Source organism: Lepidochelys olivacea, assembly GCF_965140295.1.
Source record: "Lepidochelys olivacea isolate rLepOli2 genome assembly, chromosome: 4".
Taxonomy (NCBI): domain Eukaryota; kingdom Metazoa; phylum Chordata; order Testudines; family Cheloniidae; genus Lepidochelys; species Lepidochelys olivacea.
In genome coordinates, this window is record NC_140414.1 from 139875200 (window position 1) to 139887655 (window position 12456).

At 36.1% G+C, this 12456-nt stretch overlaps 1 protein-coding gene across 4 annotated transcripts in view; it reads right to left on the reverse strand.

The window, feature by feature from the left end:
- CTNNA2 (catenin alpha 2) overlaps positions 1-12456 on the reverse strand; it is a 790749-nt gene that overhangs the window by 710140 nt on the left and 68153 nt on the right. For 2 of the 4 annotated variants that reach the window (XM_084626180.1, XM_084626177.1), the window contains exon 2: positions 2623-2765. The exons of the other annotated variants lie outside the window; for them this stretch is intronic. The gene's annotated coding sequence lies outside the window, so the exon portion shown is untranslated. The remainder of the gene's footprint in view (positions 1-2622; positions 2766-12456) is intronic. 4 annotated transcript variants of the gene reach the window in all.

Consider the following 12456-nt stretch of genomic DNA (forward strand, 5'->3'; position numbering starts at 1 on the left):
AGACTAACAAATTTATTTGAGTACAAGCTTTTGTGAGCTACAGCTCAATAAATCTGTTAGTCTCTAAGGTGCCACAAGTACTCCTTTTCTTTTTGCAGATACAGACTAACACGGCTGCTACTCTGAAACCTGTTGTTATGCAAGGCACTGAATTTAGCTGTATGGAGTGGAAATCTATCAACTTCATGAAAAAACTCATACAGATACAGTGACATGCATCCGATGAAGTGGGCTGTAGCTCATGAAAGCTTATGCTCAAATAAATGTGTTGGTCTCTAAGGTGCCACAAGTACTCCTTTTCTTTTTTTCTGAAATACTGGAATACAACTTGGGAGCAACATCATAGCTGTATTTTGAGAAGGAATAAAGCTGACTAAAGGGTGTTAAAGCTAATGAAAGTATTGTTTTCTCTCGTATGGGCAGTCCGCTATCTATTGAAAAGATACTTGATAAAGCAGTGAGCCAGAAAATGCATGCAGTCCTCTTAATTTAAGAGATAACTATCCAGAGATGGAAGAGTGCAGACAATGTGCTAAATCAGCACAGCCAGATTGGTCCTTAATTTTATTTTAAAAAATAAACTTTGGAAGAATCTAATTTGAAGAGGATGCATTTGTTACACTCCTGGGTTATTGGTCTACAAGTATCATACCATACATAACTATTGTGAAAGGGTCCCCACCACTACAATCACTGGTCTGATACAGTCAATTTGCATGCTCTTTCATTCCGTTTGGCCATACCTTATTCAATAAGCAGCAAGGTAAGCAACTTCAAGGAAAATGGTACCAATTTGTGCCTTAATGAGGAGTTACCCTTACATAGGACTTGTTGTACTGCAGCCATTGCTGTGCCTACTGCAAACCAAAACACTGAGGGGGCCTCTGGGCTCAAATGGATGGGGTCCATGATGACGCAGTGACACCATGGAGCTATGTGCTGCTACCTCCACCAAGTCCAGAAATATTATGTTCATCCTATTAGCTTGGCTCCACCCACTTAGCTGGTTTAGAAAATTGGGGAAATACGAGAGGGCTACTTTCCAGCAGGGAGCCAACAAAAGTAAGTGGGATACTTCTCAACAGAGAGCTGTTATGAAGAGTATAAGATTACTAAATACACTTTGCTACAAATGCATCTGATTCTGAAGGTATGAAGAGGACTGAAAGAAAATTTACCCCAGAAATAAAGGCATGAGAAAGAAACACAGAGTAGTTCAAAATAAATTATTGAAAAACTAGACAAAATGAAGACTCGACCAGAGAGGATTTCATAAAGAATCTGCATGCAAATTGCAAGTAGGTTCACTTTGTTGATATTGATATTTAGTGGTTCCACTGAACATAGATAGGAAAAGTTAAGATAATATTATGCAGCCAGCTGAGAAATTGTGGAGAAAGGGAGTACATAGTACACTTAAGCGGCATGAATTGATTTAGGAACAAAAAAAACAAACAACCCCCCTTTTCACCCCCCATATAAAACAAACAAACAAACAAACCCAAAGCTCTCTAAAGTCAAGTGATAAAGCTGCAGTAAACTAGCCCCAGGCAGGAGCAACTTCTACAACTGCAGCTGTAATATTATAGCAAAGATGAGCAAAAATGAGCTTCTAATAAGTCGCTAAATTATTAGCAACAAGGCTGGTTCGACTCAATACCAAGATTTACATGCATTGTACAGACACACCCCTGTCTTAAAAAAAAAAAAGAGAACAAAATACCAGCAATATCTCTGTAGTCACGACAGGTTTCAGAGTAGCAGCTGTGTTAGTCTGTATCTGCAAAAAGAAAAGGAGTACTTGTAGCACCTTAGAGACTAAGAAATTTATTTGAGCATAAGCTTTTGTGAGCTACAGCTCATTTCATCGAAGCATAAGCTTTCGTGAGCTACAGCTCACTTCATTGGATGCCTCCGATGAAGTGAGCTGTAGCTCACGAAAGCTTATGCTCAAATAAATTTCTTAGTCTCTAAGGTGCCACAAGTCCTCCTTTTCTTTTCATAGTCACAATGTCACCCAAAATAGTCATGGAATACAATCATGAAAACAAACTCGAGGTTACAGTTTGTACCTGGAAAAAGAAAAGGAGTACTTGTGGCACCTTAGAGACTAACCAATTTATTAGAGCATAAGCTTTCGTGAGCTACAGCTCACTTCCTCAGGCTGTAGCTCACGAAAGCTTATGCTCTAATAAATTGGTTAGTCTCTAAGGTGCCACAAGTACTCCTTTTCTTTTTGCGAATACGGACTAACACGGCTGTTACTCTGAAACCTGTCAGTTTGTACCTGCTCTTACTTTTCTAATGTTCTTATACAAAACAACAGAAAGCAATCCCAGACAGCGAGGCAGTCCCTTGGGTAGGCCAGCCCCAGGCGATTTAGGACTTTGTAGGTCACAATCAACAACTTATCTCCACCTGTAGACAACAGGCTTTATCCAATATAGTCAATCCACTACCTTTCATCTGCAAACTATTTTTAAAAAAATGTATTTACAAAGTTATCCATGAAAGGTACTAGACAGGTAGCATGCATTCTTCAGCAATGTGTCTCATACCACATCTAGAAGGACCCCTTGGAGAGGTAAAGAGAAAGTTAAGTTACCATGCCCATTCACTTACCGCTCTGTTGAGATTGCCAACAAAGTTGTCAATATCAACTATTCTGTTACTGATGCGGATACTTGTCCAAATAGATCATCAACAGCCATCTGATGGTAATTGTTCAGATTACTACAGATCTGGGCTGGATTTCAATCACTGACCTGGGGTGAAGGTGACATTGTGATTACCAAATTATTGAGCCATCCCATCCCCCAAAACAGTTATTTTAATCAATTTTAGAAATAACTAGCATGTGGTTCCCAGTAAAACTACCAGTAATCTCATATTAAATAACCATAAACATCACAAGTCACGTAGTATATACATTTAATGAGACTGGGGAGGGAGCAAATAAAAAATGAAAATCGGACAACTTTGTATGTTTTATAACTACACAAAATGGAGCTGACAGTTCTGATTTTCCACAAGTTTATTTCTTGCATTTACAGCCACATCCATATTTCTGTTTAATAAATTCAGGCACTGTAAGATGCCTGCCTACATCTCTCTATCTGCTTTACAATCCATAGCTTGAACATGCTTGAAGCTTCCTCTAAACTTGTGGGTGGAAAGGTGCTGAATGCATGTGAAGAACGCTCCTGTAAAGTTCATAGTGTAGTTGTTGTTTGGTTTTTTTAAACTACCCCTCTATTTTTCTTCATAATACATAAATGCAATATATAACATTACCAGTAATAAAGATTTGAAACTTAGCTAACATGTCTATAGTCTAGATAATACTTAGTCCTCCATGAGTGCAAGGGACCAGACTAGATGACCTCTCGAGGTCCCTTCTAGTACTACGATTCTATGAATTCTGTTGATGATGCACAAGCCATAAAATCCAATATCTAGTTCAGTATTCATAATGATACTGGCTAAGCAGTGCTGATAGGAATAAAAGCAATAAAAACTTGATTTTAATCAGTAAAAAAGAAGGTGTGATTTAGAATATAACAGAAAGCGGATGAGTTGAAAAAAATGCTACCATTTTTGCAATCGGTAGTATAACCATAACAGCACTTCAATTTCTCTTCCTCAGTTTCTTCCACGTACAAAACAGAGATTGTTACACCTACCTATTGTACTGACAGGAGAGTTGTGTAGATTATTTTATAAAATGCTTTGCAGATTTTAAAAAAATCTAGTTTTGAAGTTGAAAAGCATGATAAAAGTGCAAGGAACTTTCCTTTTTTTTGTTTGTTTTTGTTTTTGTTTCCCTAATTTCAGTACATGCTTCTGGATCTCAACCAACACAGTATGCATGGACATTCTCAGCTAAATAAATACTAGGACTCTACTGGTAGAAGTGGCCAAGCCAAACAAAATTAAACATTCCCAAAATGTAAAATTAACATTACCTTCAAATATTTTCATTTCTTCCTCTAGCCTCATGGTTTAGAAGTGATATTTAGAGAGGCTACAGTTTTTTTTAAATCTAGGAGCTAGCCATAGTTCTAGGAAGATCCCAAAATGTGAAATACATCATTAACAAATTTTAAAATAGCAATGAAATATTTTTATTCCAAGTTCCAATTACAGAAATACCAATATATAGATTCTTCCAAGAGAGAAAAAACGAAAGACGTTCTACCCACTTATATCACAAAACCTCAAGGAATATCCTTCAGTCTCAACTCCTCCACTTATGGCATTCAATTTCCCTAAAATGCTTACGAAGAAAGATTTGTTTTGCAGCCTGCCCAGATGGAGCAATGAATTCTGGCTCTGGCAAACTAAGGAGGGTAGCATGAATTCTAAGGTTGAGAATCCCCCACAAAAAACTCTGCCATCCACTTCCTGTTCATACCAAGTGAGCTTCAGCTAGAGTGTTGGTGGTAATGCTGGTGTGGGGAGAGAGGCTCTCCAATCAAGTAACCAGGTGCTAAACTATTTAGATCTTTATACTTTGGTTTAAGAGCAGCATCTTGAAATTCACTCCGAAACATTTATCAAAAGTTTTGAATTACTGAGCCTGGTACAATTTGGAATTTTTCATTATTACAATGTTAAACCTCTCCCAGCTTTTACACAGTTATGTTTGAACCATATAAGTGCTACTGGCTTCTTCCTGCCTCTGCACCCAAACATTGCTATTGTTTGACTTTGTTTTATTTTATAATACAGTAGTTACTACGTAGTTTGCTTCAGGATTTTTTAGGATGAAAGGGGCATTGTTGCATAAAAATCACTTCAGTCTGATCTTTTTTTTCCCCTACCGTCACACGTTACACTTAAAATTACTTTAAATAAAAAAAATCAGAGAAAAAAACTCTATTTTTTTCAGTTTCTTTATTTGTATGTAGGGGCCTTTCACATACCAAAAAGGGAGAAAAAATAAAAAATATACGGCTAAAAATATCCCCACAAAAATGGCACGTGGCTGCGGGGCATGTTCGTATCAAGCTGATTGAAAAATGCAGAAAAAAACCCCATGAGATGTGTTTGTTGAAATTAAGGAAAAATATTTAGCAAACAACTTCTCATGAAACTTAAACAATTACAAAAATTGATAAACTTTAATGCAGTATCTGAAACCATTTGTAACTAATCAGTTTTCAAAATGGACTGTGTCACATTACAAGTGTCTGTGAATGATCAAACTATTTGGAGTATAAACATATTTTAAAGCAATTTTATCATGTCAATATACAGTAGACACATCACTTTCTGTCCTTGGCACTTAAATATGATAATGAACTCACTTGTTTTCCAATATACATATTTGTCTCCTATTTCTTCGAATGTGGGACCTGTTAAAGTGTTTATTCAGAAAATTGGGTGAAATAACTCTCTATTGATCCACCTAGTCCAATTTGTGTGGATTCAAAACTAGAACTTTCCCACAGTTGTCAGGTTCAACAAAGCCATAAAGCAAATTTCAGCTGAAACAGCACAGGGTTTTCAGATTTCAAGCTGAAATCAGATGAAACCACAGTTTCACACAATTTCTTCCCAACACACCAGCCATGGTGAAACGACTAGTGAGCTAGAACAGAATTTCACCCAGCCTGTTTTATCTGGTTTCACATTTCAATGAGAAAAGTAAAAGGTGTCGAGTCCAGGGTGGAATGTTTTAAATTTTAAATCATGATTTAACTTGATTTAAGTAACCCATGTTAATCTTGTTTGGCATTTGTACTTTCTAGTTATTTTCCTAAAGAAAGGTTGATTTTTATTGGTTGGTAATAATTAAAACGTTGTTATACAGCTAGATCTAGCCTTTACATTGAATTTGGTACTTATTTTTGCTAACTGGGAGCATACACTAGATCTAAACACATTTATTTAAGAAATTATATAGATTAATATATATTTATTCAGTTCTTATTTTTTATGTATTTATTGTGTTAGAAAATGGTGAGTGATGTATTTCTTATTTACTAGAGGATTATTTTTTTTACTCATGATTTGTGTCAAGCTCGATTTGGATGGAAATTAGAATTTGATTAAAAATGCTGCTAAAGGCATTTAAATCTATTTCTATCTGCTAAATAAAATTACTTTAAATGTGCTAGATATATAAGAAAAAAGTAAGTTTATCAAAACATGTTTTACATTTAAAACAAACAGGTTTATTAAACAAAGGAAGTGAATTGAACTCAATTTTTGGTCATCATGTCCTTCAAGACCTTAGAACTAGTAGATCTGATCCTCTCACACCTAACTTTTATTCATAAGTTAGAAAATAAGCTTTTCTGCTTTTTCAACTCCCAATCAGTTTCTTGACGTTGAATGAATTAATCATTGAACTGAACTCGATAAATAAACTGAAATGAAGAAAATATTCTCTCTCAAACTATCAAAGCTGGTATAGCACTTCAACAAACTCTGATTCTGGGTGCTTAGCCAACATCTTCAACCAGTTCAGTGGTCTGACTTTCTTTAAAAGCTTGGCAGCAAATATGTACTGTTTAATTTTAAAAAAAAGTTTAAATTTTAATAGATTAGAATAAGTATAAATAAAGACAGTATATGTGTTGTCTAGAGTTAAAGTTTAAATAGGATTATTTTAAAAAAAGAAAATGTACTTAGTTTTAAAAATACAAGTTTTATGGGTTTTTTTAAAATCATTTATTTTTATGCACCCTGGCTGATTGACCAAGTAGGTGGTAAGCTAAACATTGGTTTCTCTTGCTATATTGGCCACTAATTGTTAATGAGACACTTCTGAAAAGATTCCTGCTTGAGCCAAGTCAATGTCTTGTACTTTGGCACATGAGTTACATTCCTCAAACTGCATCTTAGAAAGATATGGGCTGTAGCTTACTGATGCAATTTAACTCAGTAAGTATGTAGTGGGGAAGAGGGTGAAGGAGGTAGCTAATATGACCCTATATAAGTTATTATAATACTTATTGTCGTATTAATTATATCTAAGCTTCTCTTATGAATATTTGTTTTAGAATATGAAGTTAGGGAGGAAATTACCTCTACAGTACCACCACACCATCTAAGAAAAGAGAATGTAAATCACTGAAAGACAAAATTATGGTTTTTTGAAGCTTTATGAAAGATCTGGGAGAGAAAAAATCTAGGATTTATAAAATAATAAAGAGCAGAAAACCAAGGTTAGGAAAATGATTTCATTTTAGGATTCTGAAGATATAAACCACTTCTACTTTGTCTTGTGCTGACCAATCTCAACAGAAACTATTGTTTTCTTGTATTTCATTAAAAGTTGTCCATTTTTTCTCAGCATAATTTATATTTTTAGTTGATGGCTCTCCTTCAGTATCTACGAGATAAAAGCTTTTATGTAGCACATATACACAAACAAAGTTTCCGGTATGAATAATTTCAATCTCATTCATGGCAGAAACAAAATAAACAATTACTCAGAAGAAGTTTTGTACCCAAAAATACAGATCAGCAAACCATCTCATGTCCTGGAGGATGTTACACAAGCAATCTACAGATTCTAAAGGAAGTGTGCCGCAGAAGCTACTCCTCACTGAAGAAAGAGGATGAAATTCTACAAAGCCAAGTTTATGTTTCCTTCCATGAAAACTAGAACAGAACCAGATTTAATTGTATATGTTTAATCTGGCTTTTTGGGTACATTATTCTGCTACAATATCTCCACACCAATCAGTACCTTTGTATTAAGCCAATTGTAGAAATTACTTAACAATAAAAAAGTAAATCTATTAAAAAATCCTCATTGTCTCATCATTAGTGAAGTATTTGTCCTGTAGATTAAAACATTAATTTAGACCTTTAAATAAAGTGAGTTTTGATTGTTGGTAATACATCTCCCTAAATTGTTTTGATTAATGTAGAATATTGGAATGATGTTCTTATAAATCACTTAACTCTTAACTGCATCTTACAAATCCCTTAGCTCTTCTGTGTTGGTCTTGCAGATGGGAAACTTGATTGGGACTCAGAATAAGTGGATTCAATTCCCAGCTCAGCCACACACTTCCTGTGTCACCTTGGAGAAGTCACTAATTTACCCTATGTTTCAGTTTTCCATTTGTAAAATTCCAGTACTACTTTCTGCAACTCATAGGGGTCAAACATGAAGATAGAAATCTATTCATGGTTGAGATGTGCCAATACTATGGCAATGATGGCACATACATGAGTACAGATTCATAGGCTGCAAGGCTAACATGCACCATTTTGATCATCTAATCCGATGTCCTGTATAACACTGGCCAGAGAATTTCCCCAAAATAATTCCTAGAGCATTTCTTTTAGAAAAACATTGAATCCTGGTTTTAAAATGGTCAGTGACGGAGAATCAACCACAACCCTTTGTAAGTTGTCCCAATGGTTAGTTAACCTCAGTATCAAAAATATAGGCCTAATTTCCAGTCTGAATTTGTATAGCTGCAACTTCCAGCCATTAAATCATGTTATACCTTTCTTTGCCACACTGAAGAATCCATTATTAAATATTTTTCCCCAGGTTGGTACTTATAGACTACATTGAAGTCACCACTTAATCGGCTCTTTGCTAAACTAAATAGATTGAGCTCCTTGAGCCTATCACTATAAGGCATCTTTTCTAATCTTTAAACATTCTTGTGGCTTTTCTCTGAAACCTCTCCTATTTATCAACATCCTTCTTGAATTGTGGACACCAGAACTGGACACAGGATTCCAACAGTGGACAGACTAGTGCCAAATACAGAGTTAAAATTACCTCTCTGCTTCTACTTAAGATTTCCCTTTTTATGCATCTCAGGAGCATGTTAGCTCTTTTGGCCATAGCATCACACTGAGAGCTCATGTTCAGTGGATTATCTATCACAATCCCTGAACCTTTTTCAGAGGCACTATTTTGCAGGCTAGAGTCTCCCATCCCATAAGTAGGGCCTATAGTCTTTGTTCCTAGATGTATACATTTAGCTGTAGTAAAATGCATATTGTTTGCTTACACACAGTTTATCAAGCAATCCAGACAGTTCTGAATCAGTGAGCTGTCCTCTTCATTATTTACCACTCCTCCAATTTTGGTGTCATCTGCAAACATTATCAGTGATGATTTTATGTTTTCTTCCTGGTCATTGAAAAAGCTGGTAAAGAGCACAGGGCCAAGAACCAATCCCTGTGGAATCCCACTAGAAACAGACCCACTCGGTGATGATTCCCCTCTACAGTTACATTCTGAGGTAGTCAATTTTCTGAGCAATCCAGTCCCCCAGTGTCTCAACAGACCCATGTAGTTCAAAACTTTGCAGAACCAAACTCAGCTAGACAACCGTAACAATGCAGCAATTGCAAGTGATCAATTTTTCCTGAGAACTTGATTGAAATGTGAGAATCAAGTGTCCAAAGAATGCCCTGTCCTTGTCCGATCATTTAAAATATTGTGGATAGAGCTTTCTATTTATCTGGAAGCATCAGCTGTTACCCTAGTCAATCTATCATATTTAAATGTACAAGTATGTCCTTTGTTGCCACAAATCAAGGTAGCATTCACGGGCACTTTGCCAATTCTAAAGGAACATATCAGATACATAGGGCATTAATGAAGATGCATTTTACCTTACATACCACAGTATGGACCTCATCCTGCTCCACTGATGCCAATGGGAGTTTTCCATTGACTTCAGTGGCGGAAGAATCAGAGCCTGTGAGATGCAGTATATACGGTGAAGAAGCCATACAACATATCCTGAAGTACGACTGCCTCTAAGTCAATTAAAGGTCCTCCTGGTTTTTTATTTGCTGATTTGCATTCCCTTCTTATCACACACTTTATTTCAGTAACTCTGTAGGCTTGTTGAATAATGTTTCCATAATGTATTTTTCCAGTGGACTGGCTTCCTAAAGTGTACCTCGCCTTAGAAAACTTCCCTTATCAACTTTTCTAAAACAATGATTTTCATCAGTGTTGTTTTTGCAAGATGTGTATTCTCATCTGTTGAAATCCTTGGGTTACCACAAGAAAAGAAAAGAAAAGAAAAGAAAAGAAAAGAAAAGAAAAGAAAAGAAAAGAAAAGAAAAGAAAAGAAAAGAAAAGAAAAGAAAAGAAAAGAAAAGAAAAGAAAAGAAAAGAAAAGAAAAGAAAAGGTCTATGCTCTGCAAATGAAGATACGATAGCTACTGAGACAAATAAACTATATTATATATAGTTTATCACTTGAATAAAGGCAACAGAAAAATATGATGGGAAGGACCAAGTTTCACTTATATCTGCCCCCTTAAATCACAACTGAGTGTAAGCGACACACTCACCTGATCCCAGGGACAGATCTCTGCTTAATACTCCAGAAGAAACAAGAAAATACTTCCTAACACCAGCATTAAACCGTTGAATCCCATGCATGTGATCAACGATCACCATAGTTAATCTGCAACATAACTTTATCGTTTATTGGCTTTTACCTAGAACACTCTAAATGGTTTTAAGGGCCCATTACTTGAATACTACCTCTCCATGTGATAATGATGTATTTATGAAGTAATGAGCATAAATTACAGCACTCTAAGTCCCCCTCAGTTTAAAAAGAAGGGAAGTTAAGGCAGGGTTCTCTCTCAGGAGGCCTAGACTTTGCAGCTTACTCCCCATCTGGTTTGAAATAGCCTGAATCCATGCGCTTTAAGGGCACACTGCAAAGCCCCCTGTTCTCCCTGACTTTTGGAGAGGCAGAGTACAATGAAGACTGAGGACTGATGGCAATGAGGTGTATTTCTCCCTTGTTTTTTGTCCAAACATTGCCTGATCATGTTCTGTTAGCACACTCATTGAAGTGCATAATTAGTCATTTTTAAACAGTACAAATTATTCTCACATGAATATCAAATTCCTATATACCCTAAACAAAAGTCTGAAGATTATTCTCAATCTTCACACCACAGGATTGAGTCGTCTTTATTTTTCCAACTGTCTGTAACCCCTTCCATCATATGAATGCCTCATTGCACACACAACACAAACCCAGCAACAAAGAATTTCCATAGCAACTGTTGAAACAGACTGCAGCTCAGCAATTCATATCATGTCTTCTTAACATTTTATGTTCTTTCATCCATTCCTTAATTTGCTTAGTTGTGTTTTCCTATCTACATTGGTCTGCAGACTCTAAAAACAATCAAATATACATTGCTCATTAAAGGTCTAATAAAATTAAATTATTTTCTTAAAGACAAGTGGGACTATTACTGTTCAGGGATAAATGAAGTAGCTTCAGTGTTCACAAATGTCTGAAAGGAATAAACAGTTCTTCAAAATATATTTAAAGCAACCCTCCACCCGCAAAGAAATTTTAAGTTTCACTCTTCAAAAGTAAATATTTCTAAGAATGTATCTGATATTTATATTAATATTTCCAAGAGTAATGATAAGAGAAAATATACATTACTGTGAAATTTGTAGAGTATACTGTATCAGAAAAAATATAGGAAAGAAAAACTTTTCCAATTTAGGAAATATAGTACCAGAGCAGATTTACAAGTTGGAATCAAGGCAAATTCAAAACTTCTTTCTCCTAGAAGCAATTTAAGCTGGGTGCTATCTTGTTGACTTTTGTTAGATTTTGGTTTTCTGCAATGGCTTCTATGAATTAAGTAGTATTTTAACTTATCTCTAACATCTGGTGTACTACAGCCAACATTAATTCACCCCAGCAATACTGACTAGTCCACAACAACATTCTTTGAAATAATCAAACAAACAGTTGCTAAGCTCTCAACATCAAGCACCATGGAAAATGTGCTGATCACAATACTCTCTGAAGCGTGTTTTGCATATTGTAGGTGCAAACTTCGCAGTTTTTTAGGACCACAATGGTAGAGTTGACTACATGGGCCAAAATCTGATCTGAAAGCCATGTAAATACAAAGTAATGTCACTGAAGTCAATAGATTTACTCAGGATATACAAGGGTATGATGAAGTGGAATGTGACCCAGTGTTGATATTATGTTTATTCACACAAGAGGACACAGGTCATATCATAGAATCATAGAATATCAGGGTTGGAAGAGACCTCAGGAGGTCATCTAGTCCAGCCCCCTGCTCAAAGCAGGACCAATCTCCAACTAAATCATCCCAGCCAGGGCTTTGTCAAGCCTGACCTTAAAAACTTCTAAGGAAGGAGATTCCACCACCTCCCTAGGTAACACATTCCAGTGTTTCACCACCCTCCTAGTGAAAAAGTTTTTCCTAATATCCAACATAAACCTCCCCCACTGCAACTTGAGACCATTACTCCTCATTCTGTCATCTGCTACCACTGAGAACAGTCTAGAGCCATCCTCTTTGGAACCCCCTTTCAGGTAGTTGAAAGCAGCTATCAAATCCCCCCTCATTCTTCTCTTCCGCAGACTAAACAATCCCAGTTCCCTCAGCCTCTCCTCATAAGTCATGTGTTCCAGTCCCCTAATCATTTTTGTT